The following is an 11,565-nucleotide window of genomic DNA, read 5'->3' as shown; positions in this document are numbered from 1 at the left end:
TCTAAATCTTAACCTTAATCTCAACCTTAATCTTAATTTTAATCGTAATCTTAATCTAGTTTTTACTATACAGGTCAAATGAATATGCAAACTAGTTTATCTTGTTTGAGTCAAAATCCGTTATAAAATATAATTATTTATGTAAATATTTGCTAATACAATTTATCGCTTTGAAAATCCGGGCCTGAGTGGGAATACCCACGACCCTCTCCCCTCTAGACGGGCCAGCAAAAGAGCAATCAAATGTGTGCTAAATACGAATGGAGTTACTTTGTACGTTTGAGCGTGTATACGCCGCACAGTGTTCTATTTTAGAAAAAAAGGACAAAATCAAACGAGAAGAGATAGCGAAATAAATGTAACGGTGTTTCAAAGCTTTTGAGATGAAGAATCCAGGAAAAATAGTCTCGTTTGTTAGAATAATTACCTTGACCTTTAAAATCGCATTCAAAAATAGATGATTTAAATTGTTTCCTATGTTTTAGCGTGAAACCAGTATGCAAGGAAGTTTTTAAAAAGTTTTAAACCCACATTTTTGCTGTACGTACATCAAGGAATCCACTTCCTTTGTCGCAATAATCAAAAAAGTATTTCATTAAATTGTTTTTAAAAAGTTTATTGCAAGCTGTTTTTAGGTAAAAAAACAAAAAAAAATATAAAAATTTACTTTTGAAAGTAATTTTAACGGTCTAATTAAATGAAAAGTTATCTTGACCTCAGGAAAATCTTTTGATTTTTACTCTATTCTGCAATGAACTTGAAATTTTTTTTTGGTTTTTACGATCTCCTCCACTACTTTTAGTGCTGCCTCTATTCAGTAGGATGGAAAAGTGTTCCCTACGTAATTTAGACTCGTTCTGGACATTGGTCGCCGTTGTTTTTAGAGGAGTTGCCCTGTTCTTGAAACCTTCCAGAAGTTGTCTAACTTTCTGTTTTTGTAATTAGAGCAAAAAATAGTGAGCTTATAAGAAATTTTGTTGACCCAACTTCATATTTTCCACACCCATAACGCTTTAGAAAACTAAACGAAAATTTTGTAAGCCCATTTCTGTCGGTTTAAGTGTGAAGCTAGGCTGTAGGCGAAATTTGAGCCAAATCGAATGCCATCACGCAGAGTCTTGTTACGTTCAATTTGGAATAGCCGCATATAATAAAACAATTTTAAATTTTTTATTTCTATTAAAGTTGAGCTTTCCGTAGATCTCTGAACATTGCACGTCTAATCGAATTATCTTTTAGTCGCATTTCGGCACATAAATATAAAGATAAGCAGTAGGAACGAATAGTTGTTAAAGCGCTGATCTAACGCACGATAAGCAGACTCGATAAAGAGACCTCGTTGACTGCGCCCATCAAAGCGTTCAAATCTCTGACCGCATGTGCAATGCGTACATACATACATATGTATGTACATATGTATAAACCCATGCCTGCTGGCATATCTGCCTATCGCACATAAATTACGGCAATGATAATAAAATACACTGCATGCACTGGCAGCAAAGTAGGCATATCACCGGACAACAACAACAACTACACACCCATTGCATGACCATCAGCACCCAAAAGTCGTGTATCACAGCGCGCTAATAGCCCAGGGCCATCACCCACAGCATGCATGCTGCTCGGCTCTGTGCTTTGCTCTGCTATTGCCACCATTACAAATGCTAAGCGTGAAGGCCCTAATGCGCCAACTAGCCAACCGTCAAGGCAGTGTGGTGGTCAATCGTTGATCGGACACTTTTTATATCGCATCATTTTATCGCACCAACATTCATTCCATCCAAACTGCAGTCAGCGCGCAGCTAGGCAATCGATTGGGGACTGCACTTGACACGCTGCGCCACCCAAGCCCTAGAGCTGCAGCTAAGCGTACTTTTGTATGCGCCACACCACAGTCTTTTTTTGTTTTTTGTTGTGCACTTTATTGTTGCATTTGTAGAAATATGTAGTTGTCGAACTGTTGTCTTCTACTTGTCTTTGCTGCTGGACGCTGGATTGCTGTGCGTTTGGCGCATTCTGCTCGTATCATTATGTTGTTTAATTGCCGTTCGCGCTGGGTGTCAATTTTTATGGCGTTTTTTCTGAGAAGTGCAACAATTCTTATTTTTGTTGTCTGTCTGCCTGTGGGCCACGCAGCCACAACAATAGAGTCATTTAGTGATGTTATTGATTTCAAATGCGCAACCGCTACAAAGACAGCATCGACGATTACCAGGAAACGGAGAAACTGGCCATTGCACTGGCACTCATACTGACACTACAGAGCCGTCAATGGGGCTGGCGACCGGTCACTCGGATGGGTTGTTGTCCACTTGATATGCCTTTTAGGTGCTTGGCATCTTCCAAGCAGCATCTAAGTCTTCTGCTCAACATGTTAAGTGCGTCATTGAGCACGGGCCAAAGTAGGGGCCGTGCAACATTGAACCCTGTGTGTGCCCTTATTAAAATGTTCGAGTGCTGCCGGCTGAGTGGCGTATGTCGAGAATTTGTAAGTCTGCTGATCGGTTGGAATCTGCATACATACATACATATGTATGCATGTAAATGTGTACATTTGCGCATGCGTGCCCTTTAATTAAACGGTGGCCCAAAGTATGCAAACGAAGTTGAGATGCACATTCTGCATAGTATGTTTTGAAAAAAAAAAAATGCTCACCGTTGCGCATGCGTCATAACTCATTTTCGCCGAAAGCGTTGAAAAGTGTGGCTGGCTGCCAGCCTACCTGCCACTTTGCATATTAACGCTGTCTGTCCTCTGCTGCTTGCCGTTTCTACAACCTTTTTTTGTTCGGCTGTTTCTCGAGCTTTCTTCAATGCTACTAAAACTTTAAGAAAAAAGCTGGTTCTTTTTTTTTTGTTATATCGCATTCATACTCGTTTGTTGTATAACCTTCAAAGCCCCATAGGGACATATGTGGAACACGCCCCACTTTCAACGCGCCAACGCGTGCACACTGTACGTATGAAGATTTTGCATACAGCCAAAAACAAAGTAGAGACAGGAAACACACTCCACAGGGGAACAAAAGTCTGCACAGTGGTTTAAGTTATTCTCAAATGTTTTCCTGTGAATCAACTTTATTTTCGAATAATACAGCGAAGCGTAGAAAAGAGCACCAGTGGCAGTTGTCACATGCAAAAAAGTGATAGGCATTTTTGATTTGCATGAGTGAAATATAACAAAGTTCTGCCAAAGAAAAAAATTAATTGTTTTTTTCGAAGGTTATGCAAAATTATAGATGTCACAATTTCACGATTTCCGAGATTTTAAAAGTTTCTTTTTTGAATATCTCAAAAAATATTATAGCTACCGAAATAGTTCTCGTCTCGTTTTAAAGGTGATTTATGTCCGATATGACAAGGTAATATTTAGAAAGAATAAAAAAAATTCGAAAAAAAATTACAGAATTTGGAAAATAAAAATTTGTAAAAGCGCAAGCTAATACAAGTTTTTGGCTGAATTTTTTTTATAAAATACCTCCAAATGAGTTTAAAAGATGCTGAAATTTTGAAATTTTTTTAAGATATCCATTTTTAAACTTAAACAAAATTTTGTTTGCAAACTTCAAATAGTCATGTTAAGTAGTTTTTATTTAAGTTAAAATATTCATGTCATGGTTTAGAGTTTGTACAAAAAATTTTGTTTTCAAAATTAATAAATGCATATCTCAAAAAAATATTTTTTTTTCTTGAAAATGTCAGTATTTGTAAGGATCGCTTTGTGGTATTGTATAAAAAATTTAACCAAAAATTTCTGTGCGAGTATTTTCTTCAAAGTTTATTAAATTTCAAAATTTCGAAATTCTGTACTTGACTTTATTTTTGGAATTTTTTAACAGTAATTTTTCTTTATAGCCCTAAATATCCCTTTTCATATATCGCCTTTAAATGAAGACAAGAAACATCTTTTTAACTATAATAGTTTTTGAGATATTCGAAAAATAAACTTGTATTGAAAAATCCGGGAAATTGTGAAAATTTTAACTCTTGAATTTATTTTGCTGTTTGCAGCTCCCAGGAAAAGTACCATGAAATATTTTTCATTATTTCTGTTGCTTGAAAAAGTATTTTCCTTTTGCTGTAAATTTTCTGAAGAAATAAATCATGGCGAAGTCATACAAGGTGATAGCGCAGCACAAAATCAAAAAAACCGCACTAACAAATTACACGCACGATAACAATCAGAACAAAAAAATTGTTGAACAAACACATCCTTTTGAAATTAGCTGCTCCGGTAACTCAACATTTTATGAATTCGCCTTGAAATAAATATGAGAGCATTTTCGGATTGACCCATATGCATCATTGATATTCTCTCCGAGGATGGTACATTGGATATATCTACGTATATGGCTATTGTGCCTCCAACTATGTATATAACGATGACTGAGTGGAAGATCAACCTATCTCGGCAGCCAGTTCGAAAACGCCCTATCTCAGAAAATTGTTCAAGAACGTTCTACTTCAGAATCTGATTGAAGAAAGCCTTATTTCAGAATTTTATTGAAAAACACCCTCTCTCAGAATTTGATTGAAGAACGCCCTATCTCAGAATTCGGTTCAAAAACGCTCTATCTCAGCTGAAAATACATTGAAATGTGAATCGAATTCTGAGATAGGGGTGTTTTTCAATCAAATTCTAAAATAGGGCGTTCTTCAACCACATTTTGAAAAAGGGCGGCGTTGTTGAAACATTTTCTAAGATAGGGCCTTTTTGAACTGGCTGCCGAGATAGGTCGATCTTCCACTCAGCCATCGATATATTATATGGCGCCATAGTAGTTTACAACTGAGCACTTAAGCCTGAAAAGGAATACAAAAAGCAGAAATTTGTAAAAACGGAGCCATTAACATCCACAGACTTGCATATACCGCCGCTTGATCTAACTGCAAGAGAGTTGGACGTGATGGTTTCAAGTACACATATCAGTACCGACTATATATTATATATCCATAATTAATTTCGATCAGAAATACAAATATGTGAAACCGGTGCATCAGACCTTATGCCTTATGGAACTGGCTCTAAGCTTGAAAGATGAGTCGGAGGCGGAGTTTTGTGACCTGACCAGCGACTAGATAGATACATATTTTCGGCTCCCTTTTCACTGCAGTGTATACCAAGCAGAAATGCTGATCATATTGAAGGAAATGTAGATCTAAAATACATACAGAGAGGAAACAACTCAGTCGGCAAAATGAAGATTGCTTCAGAAAAAAATGCATTATTTGGAAACTATATGAGAAAGTTTTCAAGTAGGCCTACCAGACGAGAAAGACCGGGTGTCAACTAATGAAAACAGTCACAGCAAGGCAAATTCATTTAGGTGGTATCGATTCAACAATCACAAAAATTTATTGTAATTCTGTCTTGGTTTTAGCGAAGAGGAATGAAAAGGTCGACAGAAAATATAAACACTCTCACGTTTCTACTCACTCACTAGTAAAATATAAAATTTTGACAATCACACGCAATTTTTACTGCTAAATCAAGCTGATTCAGAGGGAAAAAAACGAAATAAAACCGGTAAAGGAGTGCTCCATTTTTAGAATAGTAGAAACTAACGCTTCAAAAGATCAGAAAAAGAGTTTCTAAATTTTGCCAACCAGGGAGTTTTTTTTCTTCTCTGACAGAACCTTGAAAGCTTTAGATTCATAACTAGGAACCTATCTATGCTCTTAACTTAAACTTGTGCCTTCCCTAATAAAAACTCTTTCTAACCGCTACCTAATGTGCTTACTTGCTATATGTCTAGAGACCAACTTATAATCTTAGTTGCAAGAATATAAAAAAAAAAAATTGCAACGCCTTTTTCGAGACCGCCAGGCATTTAGCCCAACTTGATTGCTGAAAAATTCGATTGAAAAATGTTTCTCTACTTGATTTATACAGCCTAAGCATTCTTCCCAAAAGGGGAAAGAGAATCACACCAGTAAAGCAAAGCAATGGTATAACCTACCTAAATTCTAGCGATTTTTTTTTATAAATCTGGCGGGAAGGCAAAAAAATAAATGGCGACCCTGTTTCCAAACCTACAAGAACGTTATAATCACTTTTAAAAAAGTCCATAAAAAACGTGCATAATGATACGTGGAAAATATTATGCAGTGATATACAAACATACTTAAAATAAAATTCTGACGCCTATCATACGCAAAAGGTGCTCTCGAAAGTTTCAGTGGCGCCAATGAGTATTCAAAAACCCAATGGTAACTGGACTTCGTCATGCGTTGAGTTGTCAAACACAGTCATAAATACCCATTTTCCTAGGTCAAGTACGACACTCAAAAAAGGTAGAATGAGCAACAAAGTGCTTCAAGCTAAAGTGAGCGGGAGATAAGCTTAAAGGGGTTCTAGTAAGAGTTTCTAGGGCATCTCTGGTATTTAGCCACATTCCCACTCTTTGGAGGAAACTCAAGGTAGTCTTAATCACCAAATTGGGGAAGGATGATTATGAGCTGGCAAAAAGCTTCAGGCCAATCAGTCTGACATCCCTCATGCTGAAGAGTCTGGAGCGCGCGGTGGAAAAAGTAGTACATAATATCAAGGGCTTTGGTGAACAGCCTCCTTAGTGGTTCCCAACAAGCATGACAAAGCAATACCCTGTGAATCAGCTCTATATGGGGCTGGAAATAGGTGAGTATACAATTGGAGCCTTTGTTTATATTGAGGGAGCGTTTGGCAATGCAAGCTTTGACGTAATGTGAACTACTTGCAGGAGATATGTGAATCAATCAATAAGATTTCTGACTGTGGAGGGCATACAGCTGGCCTTTGTACCATGGCCGAGGTGGGAGAGGATGCCCTCAGAGCGAGGTACTCCACCACACTTATGGCATTTAATCGCAGGCCCTGTGTTAACATAAATTCAGGACTTCAGTCATACCAATCGTTACGTATTCCGCTGTGGTATGGTGGCCTATAATTATGGTAAAAACCACGGTTTCCATGCTAAACGGGCTACAAAGCAGTGTGTGTATAGGCATTACGAATGCCATGAGTACAACGCTAGGGTCGGCTCTTAATACTTTGTTGGATTTGCTTTCTATGGATTAAGTCGTCCAAGAGGAGGCTATCAAAATGATGTGTTGACCGCATTCTTTTGGATTGGGGCACGACGATCAAAGTACTAGGCACAGAGAGTTGTTCAGAAGGTTGTCAGAGCACTACCCTTTGGTTTTGGCATCTAATGACAACTGATACCTGGAGACACCTTTGGAAGAGAGTACGTCGTTAGCTTTCATACAAGGTAACAGTGAAGAGATCCAAGGACTCTCTTGAGGAGCGCGGCAAAACATTTCTATATCGATGGCTCAAAGACTGAAAACGAAACTGGAGCTGGATGGCATCGTCGAACATGTCCAGCAAAAAAAAAAGATTGCCTAAAATCAATGGTAAAAGCTCCAGCTACCTCCATCCAGCGCTTTCTTATACTAAATTTTAATGGGATACAGAGCAGCTTACTCAAAATCTTTCTACGAAATCAAATTAAAAGGCTGACATTTTTTACCAAAGTTTGTTTATTTATTTCTTTTTTTTAATATTGCACAAAGTTTTCGCCTCAGATTTAAACGGTAATTGTTAGATAATAGACTATAATTAAAAAATCGTCATCAAAATAACTACAATAAAAAATAACAATATATTAAAACTTGTCAGTTTGCGGTGCGCTTATAATTTTGACACGGGGTTTTGTATACCTTAGATGAACTTAAAGAAACCTAAGAGTACGGCAAATCCCGGAAAGGTGAAAATGTGTGTAATCTGCATTTTTGCACAAAAAAAAAAGCTTTCATTAAAAAAAATATAATTCGAAAATAAAATATTTTTGCTATGAGGCATTTGGTCGGATATACATAGCTTTGCTCTTTGTCGTGAAATCGAACACTGTGCCCGCTTCAACCGCCAGCATTTGCTTCTGCAGGTTACGCCTCCTTGCTTGTCCGCTACTGCGTGTGCTCACTGTGAATTCATAAATTTCCCATTCCCAACTACTAAGAAGTGCAAACCCCATATCAGTGCTCCAATTTCATTTGCATTTGGGTTGCATTTTTGATATTTTCACAAATCGTGTTTGCCCTTTTTTTATTTGCAACATCTCAGCGAGCTTCAGCGCCAAAATCTCATTTAAAATCGATTTATGGAAGATTAAAAACAAACTATTAACGCAACGATATAGCACAAAGCATGGAAGGCGAAAGGGTCAGGATAGCATTGGAAGTTGTGCGAGTGGCATCTGCACACATACAAACATACATACAAACAATTATGAGAACCCATAATGTGTGGCATGCAGCTAGCGGCAGGATATGGAAATTAAGTGTTGCTGCAACTAGTCCCAAATATATTTTCATGTATGTAGTTATGTGGAGTAGAGCAGTCGAAATATGGGCACACACGTCCATCAAGCTGCTAGGCAGCAAGAGCAACCAACGCAATAAGCCAACTTGCTACGCACGCCAGCGCTTGGACGCATACACATACAAGTACATATGCATGTATGTACATAGACCGCCATCCGACAGGCTAACAGACAAACGGATGGACAGACAGACAGACAGGCAAGAAACAAGAAATTAGTAAAACTCATTTTGAATTTAGCCTCCGGGTTTAAACTTAATTCGGAAGCACAGCAGGAGGTTCTAAGTAAATAATGTGGCCTTTGAGTAATCTTTAGCGCTTAATTTGCATTTTATTGCCAACATGCCAGCGAGGCCGAGGCAACAACAACAAGCTGGCCAACCTGCCAGCCGCCACTAGCCAACAGCTAAGAGCCAGCGACCAGCCACCAGCGTCCAGCGACCCAAATGAAAAAGCCAACAATCCAACCTACTAACTAACCATTCTTGTCCAATATTTTGCGCGCATAGCACTATTTAACCGCGGCCAAGTGAGTGTAGTTGTGCATGGGCTGCTATTGCGCATGCGCGTAAATTAATAAAGGAATAGATTCCATATTTTCAAGGGATCATCCAATTATCGTACGATCTGTTACGCTTTTTTGCTTATACAGCTTAAATGGTTGCTTTAATTTGAAATTTATTTTAAATTTTACATTTCGTGAAAGCTGAACATAACCGATCCATAATGGCAGACCAGCTTTACTTTGGCGAATATTCTTCTGCAAAACGATTTTGAATTAAAATGTACCACAATTAAGAGGATATTGAATTTCTTTTGTTCGAATACTATAGTCCAAGAATTAAAGGATAAAAGCAATTAAATCGCTTTACAAATAAATATACATTCCCATGCTCGTATCAGCAGAAAACCCCATTTTATGTTACTCACACAACTACTTTACAACATACGAAAAGGGAGACTTTCTTCTTCTTTAATTTGGCACTACAATCATTTTTCGGGCTACGGCAGTTTCTCCCAAGCCAGTGTAGATAGCTCCTTCTGCACTTGGTCCTGCCATTGTGAACATGGGTTGCGTGTCCTTGCTTTGAGTCAAATATAAAAGCCATCCGCAGAATTGTGCTTTTGCTATATTCATTTGGTTCAACTGCAAACCAAAATGGCGCCAGTGCTACACATTCTACCATAAGGTTAAAGGAAAATCGTCAGCTTGACTACAACCTCATTTAGTCTAGAGCTGCACGATTATGACCTTACTACCTTACGATTATGACCTTACTACCTTATCTTAGACAGAGCTAAAAGTCTTCATAACGTCACTCTTCTTTTCGTGCTATTAATTAAAGGTGTCATTTACAAACACCAACTGCCTACTTCAGGTACATTTCCAAGGTTTCTTAATGGAAGAAGTTCGGGTGATTCCCATGTCCTCTGAACAAAGATTCCGCAGATAGAGGAAGGATATCGTGTCTGGCTTGACCTTTGTCCCTGCATCATGGGCGATAGAGTCATTTGTACCATTGCAAGCTTCAGGTTGTGATGGCACTTTTTAACATCAATACAGAGAAGCATTGATGACATCATCGATCCTCTGCTCTGTTAGTTATAGTATATAGTTATACGAGAGAATATACTATATCATGCAAATATGTACTTAGGTGATGGTACCCGTCATATTCCTTCCCAAGTCTGGCAACCGGACTATCCTAAATCCTATATCGACTGCTCAGTGGAAGATCGACCTATCTCGGCATACTGTTCGAAAACGCCCTATCTCAAAAAACTTTTCAAGAACGCCCTATTTCAGAATTCGTTTCAAAAAAACCCACTATCTCACCTTCCTATTCAAAAAAGGTCCTATATCAGCACATTTTCAATAGATTTTTAAGTGAGATAAGTTTATGTTTTATTTTTTGTTTTATTTTTTGATGTTGGTGGGAAACTGGGCTCGAATCCAGGCCCTTCAAAATACTAGCGCGCACTGCACAGCGGACGCTAACACGTAATTTTCAATAAAAAAAAAAACAGTAAACAGAATTCAACTTACTGACAACAACACTTTCAGCTAACTGTCAATCAGTTAAAATAGAAATAAAAGTAAAATATAAATGGAATCATATCGTTCAGCGAACTTCGTCGGAAGAAATTTCGCTGTCAAAATTAAAACCCACTGCAGTTTATGAGATTGCATTCAACTAAAAGCTCAGTTAGTCTAGACTTGACTTAATTTAACTTACCGTAAGAAATCATCAATGATTACTCAACACGTCAACTTAAGCCAGAAGCCGGAATATTTTGTTTTTGTATTTTCTTTTTCAGCTCTTTGGCAGTTTGCCGCCTAAAATGCCACATCAAAAAAGTTCATGAAAACAAATGTGTTTGCGGTCATTTATTTAATAGAATTACAAAAACGAAAGTCTGGCAAGCCTGATTCTCTCACCGCTCTCAATTTCCGTAAGGCCGTAACTTAAGAATCTAGAACCTACAGGTTCTTAAGTTTCTTACGGTAAGTTAAGTCTTAACTAACCGCCAACACAGTTTCTCATATAACAAGTTGGCCAAAATATTGAGTTAAGTTAAGTTACGGAAATTAAGTCTAGACTAACTGAGTTTTTTAGCAGCGACGAAGTTCGTCTGACGAAATTCGGGGGGAATAGATTTTTTTTTAATTTTGCCGCTGCCGCCGCACAGTGGCGTGAATAGAGCATCTAGCCGGACAAAACTAATTTTAACACATTTGCGTCAATGTATTTGTACACCTCTTCATATCTACAAGTTTATGGTGCCATTAATTACAAATTTTCAGTAAACTTTCAAAAATTTAAAATGACGGATCCAATATGGCGGACAAAGTTTTAAAACTTTATTGAATTCGCTCGAAACTTGTTACTGCGGGGTGTTTGGTAGTATTTAGGAGTTTTTTTTGGTAGCTCATTACGAATTTCAAAGCTGGTTTAAAAAATTTTAAATGATAGGCCCAATATGAAGGCTTTCTAATTTAAAAAGTTAGTGGACTTTAATAGAACATTCTGAAAATTAGGCTCCTCTTAAATTCAGATATTAAAAAAAGTTGGCTTTAATTTTCTGTCTGTGTATAGTTTATATGTTAAATAATAACAATATGTCAATAGATTTTTGGTAAAATTTGGCAGCCATTTTTTTCTGCAAATTTTGAAATCTAATATAATTAAATTTTTTTA

This window comes from Rhagoletis pomonella, unplaced genomic scaffold (assembly GCF_013731165.1).
Source record: "Rhagoletis pomonella isolate Grant_MI unplaced genomic scaffold, Rhpom_1.0 Rhpom_scaffold_00006, whole genome shotgun sequence".
In the NCBI taxonomy this organism is placed as follows: Eukaryota; Metazoa; Arthropoda; class Insecta; order Diptera; family Tephritidae; genus Rhagoletis; species Rhagoletis pomonella.
The sequence above is the reverse complement of the archived record's forward strand: the minus strand, read 5'-3'. Positions refer to the sequence as shown.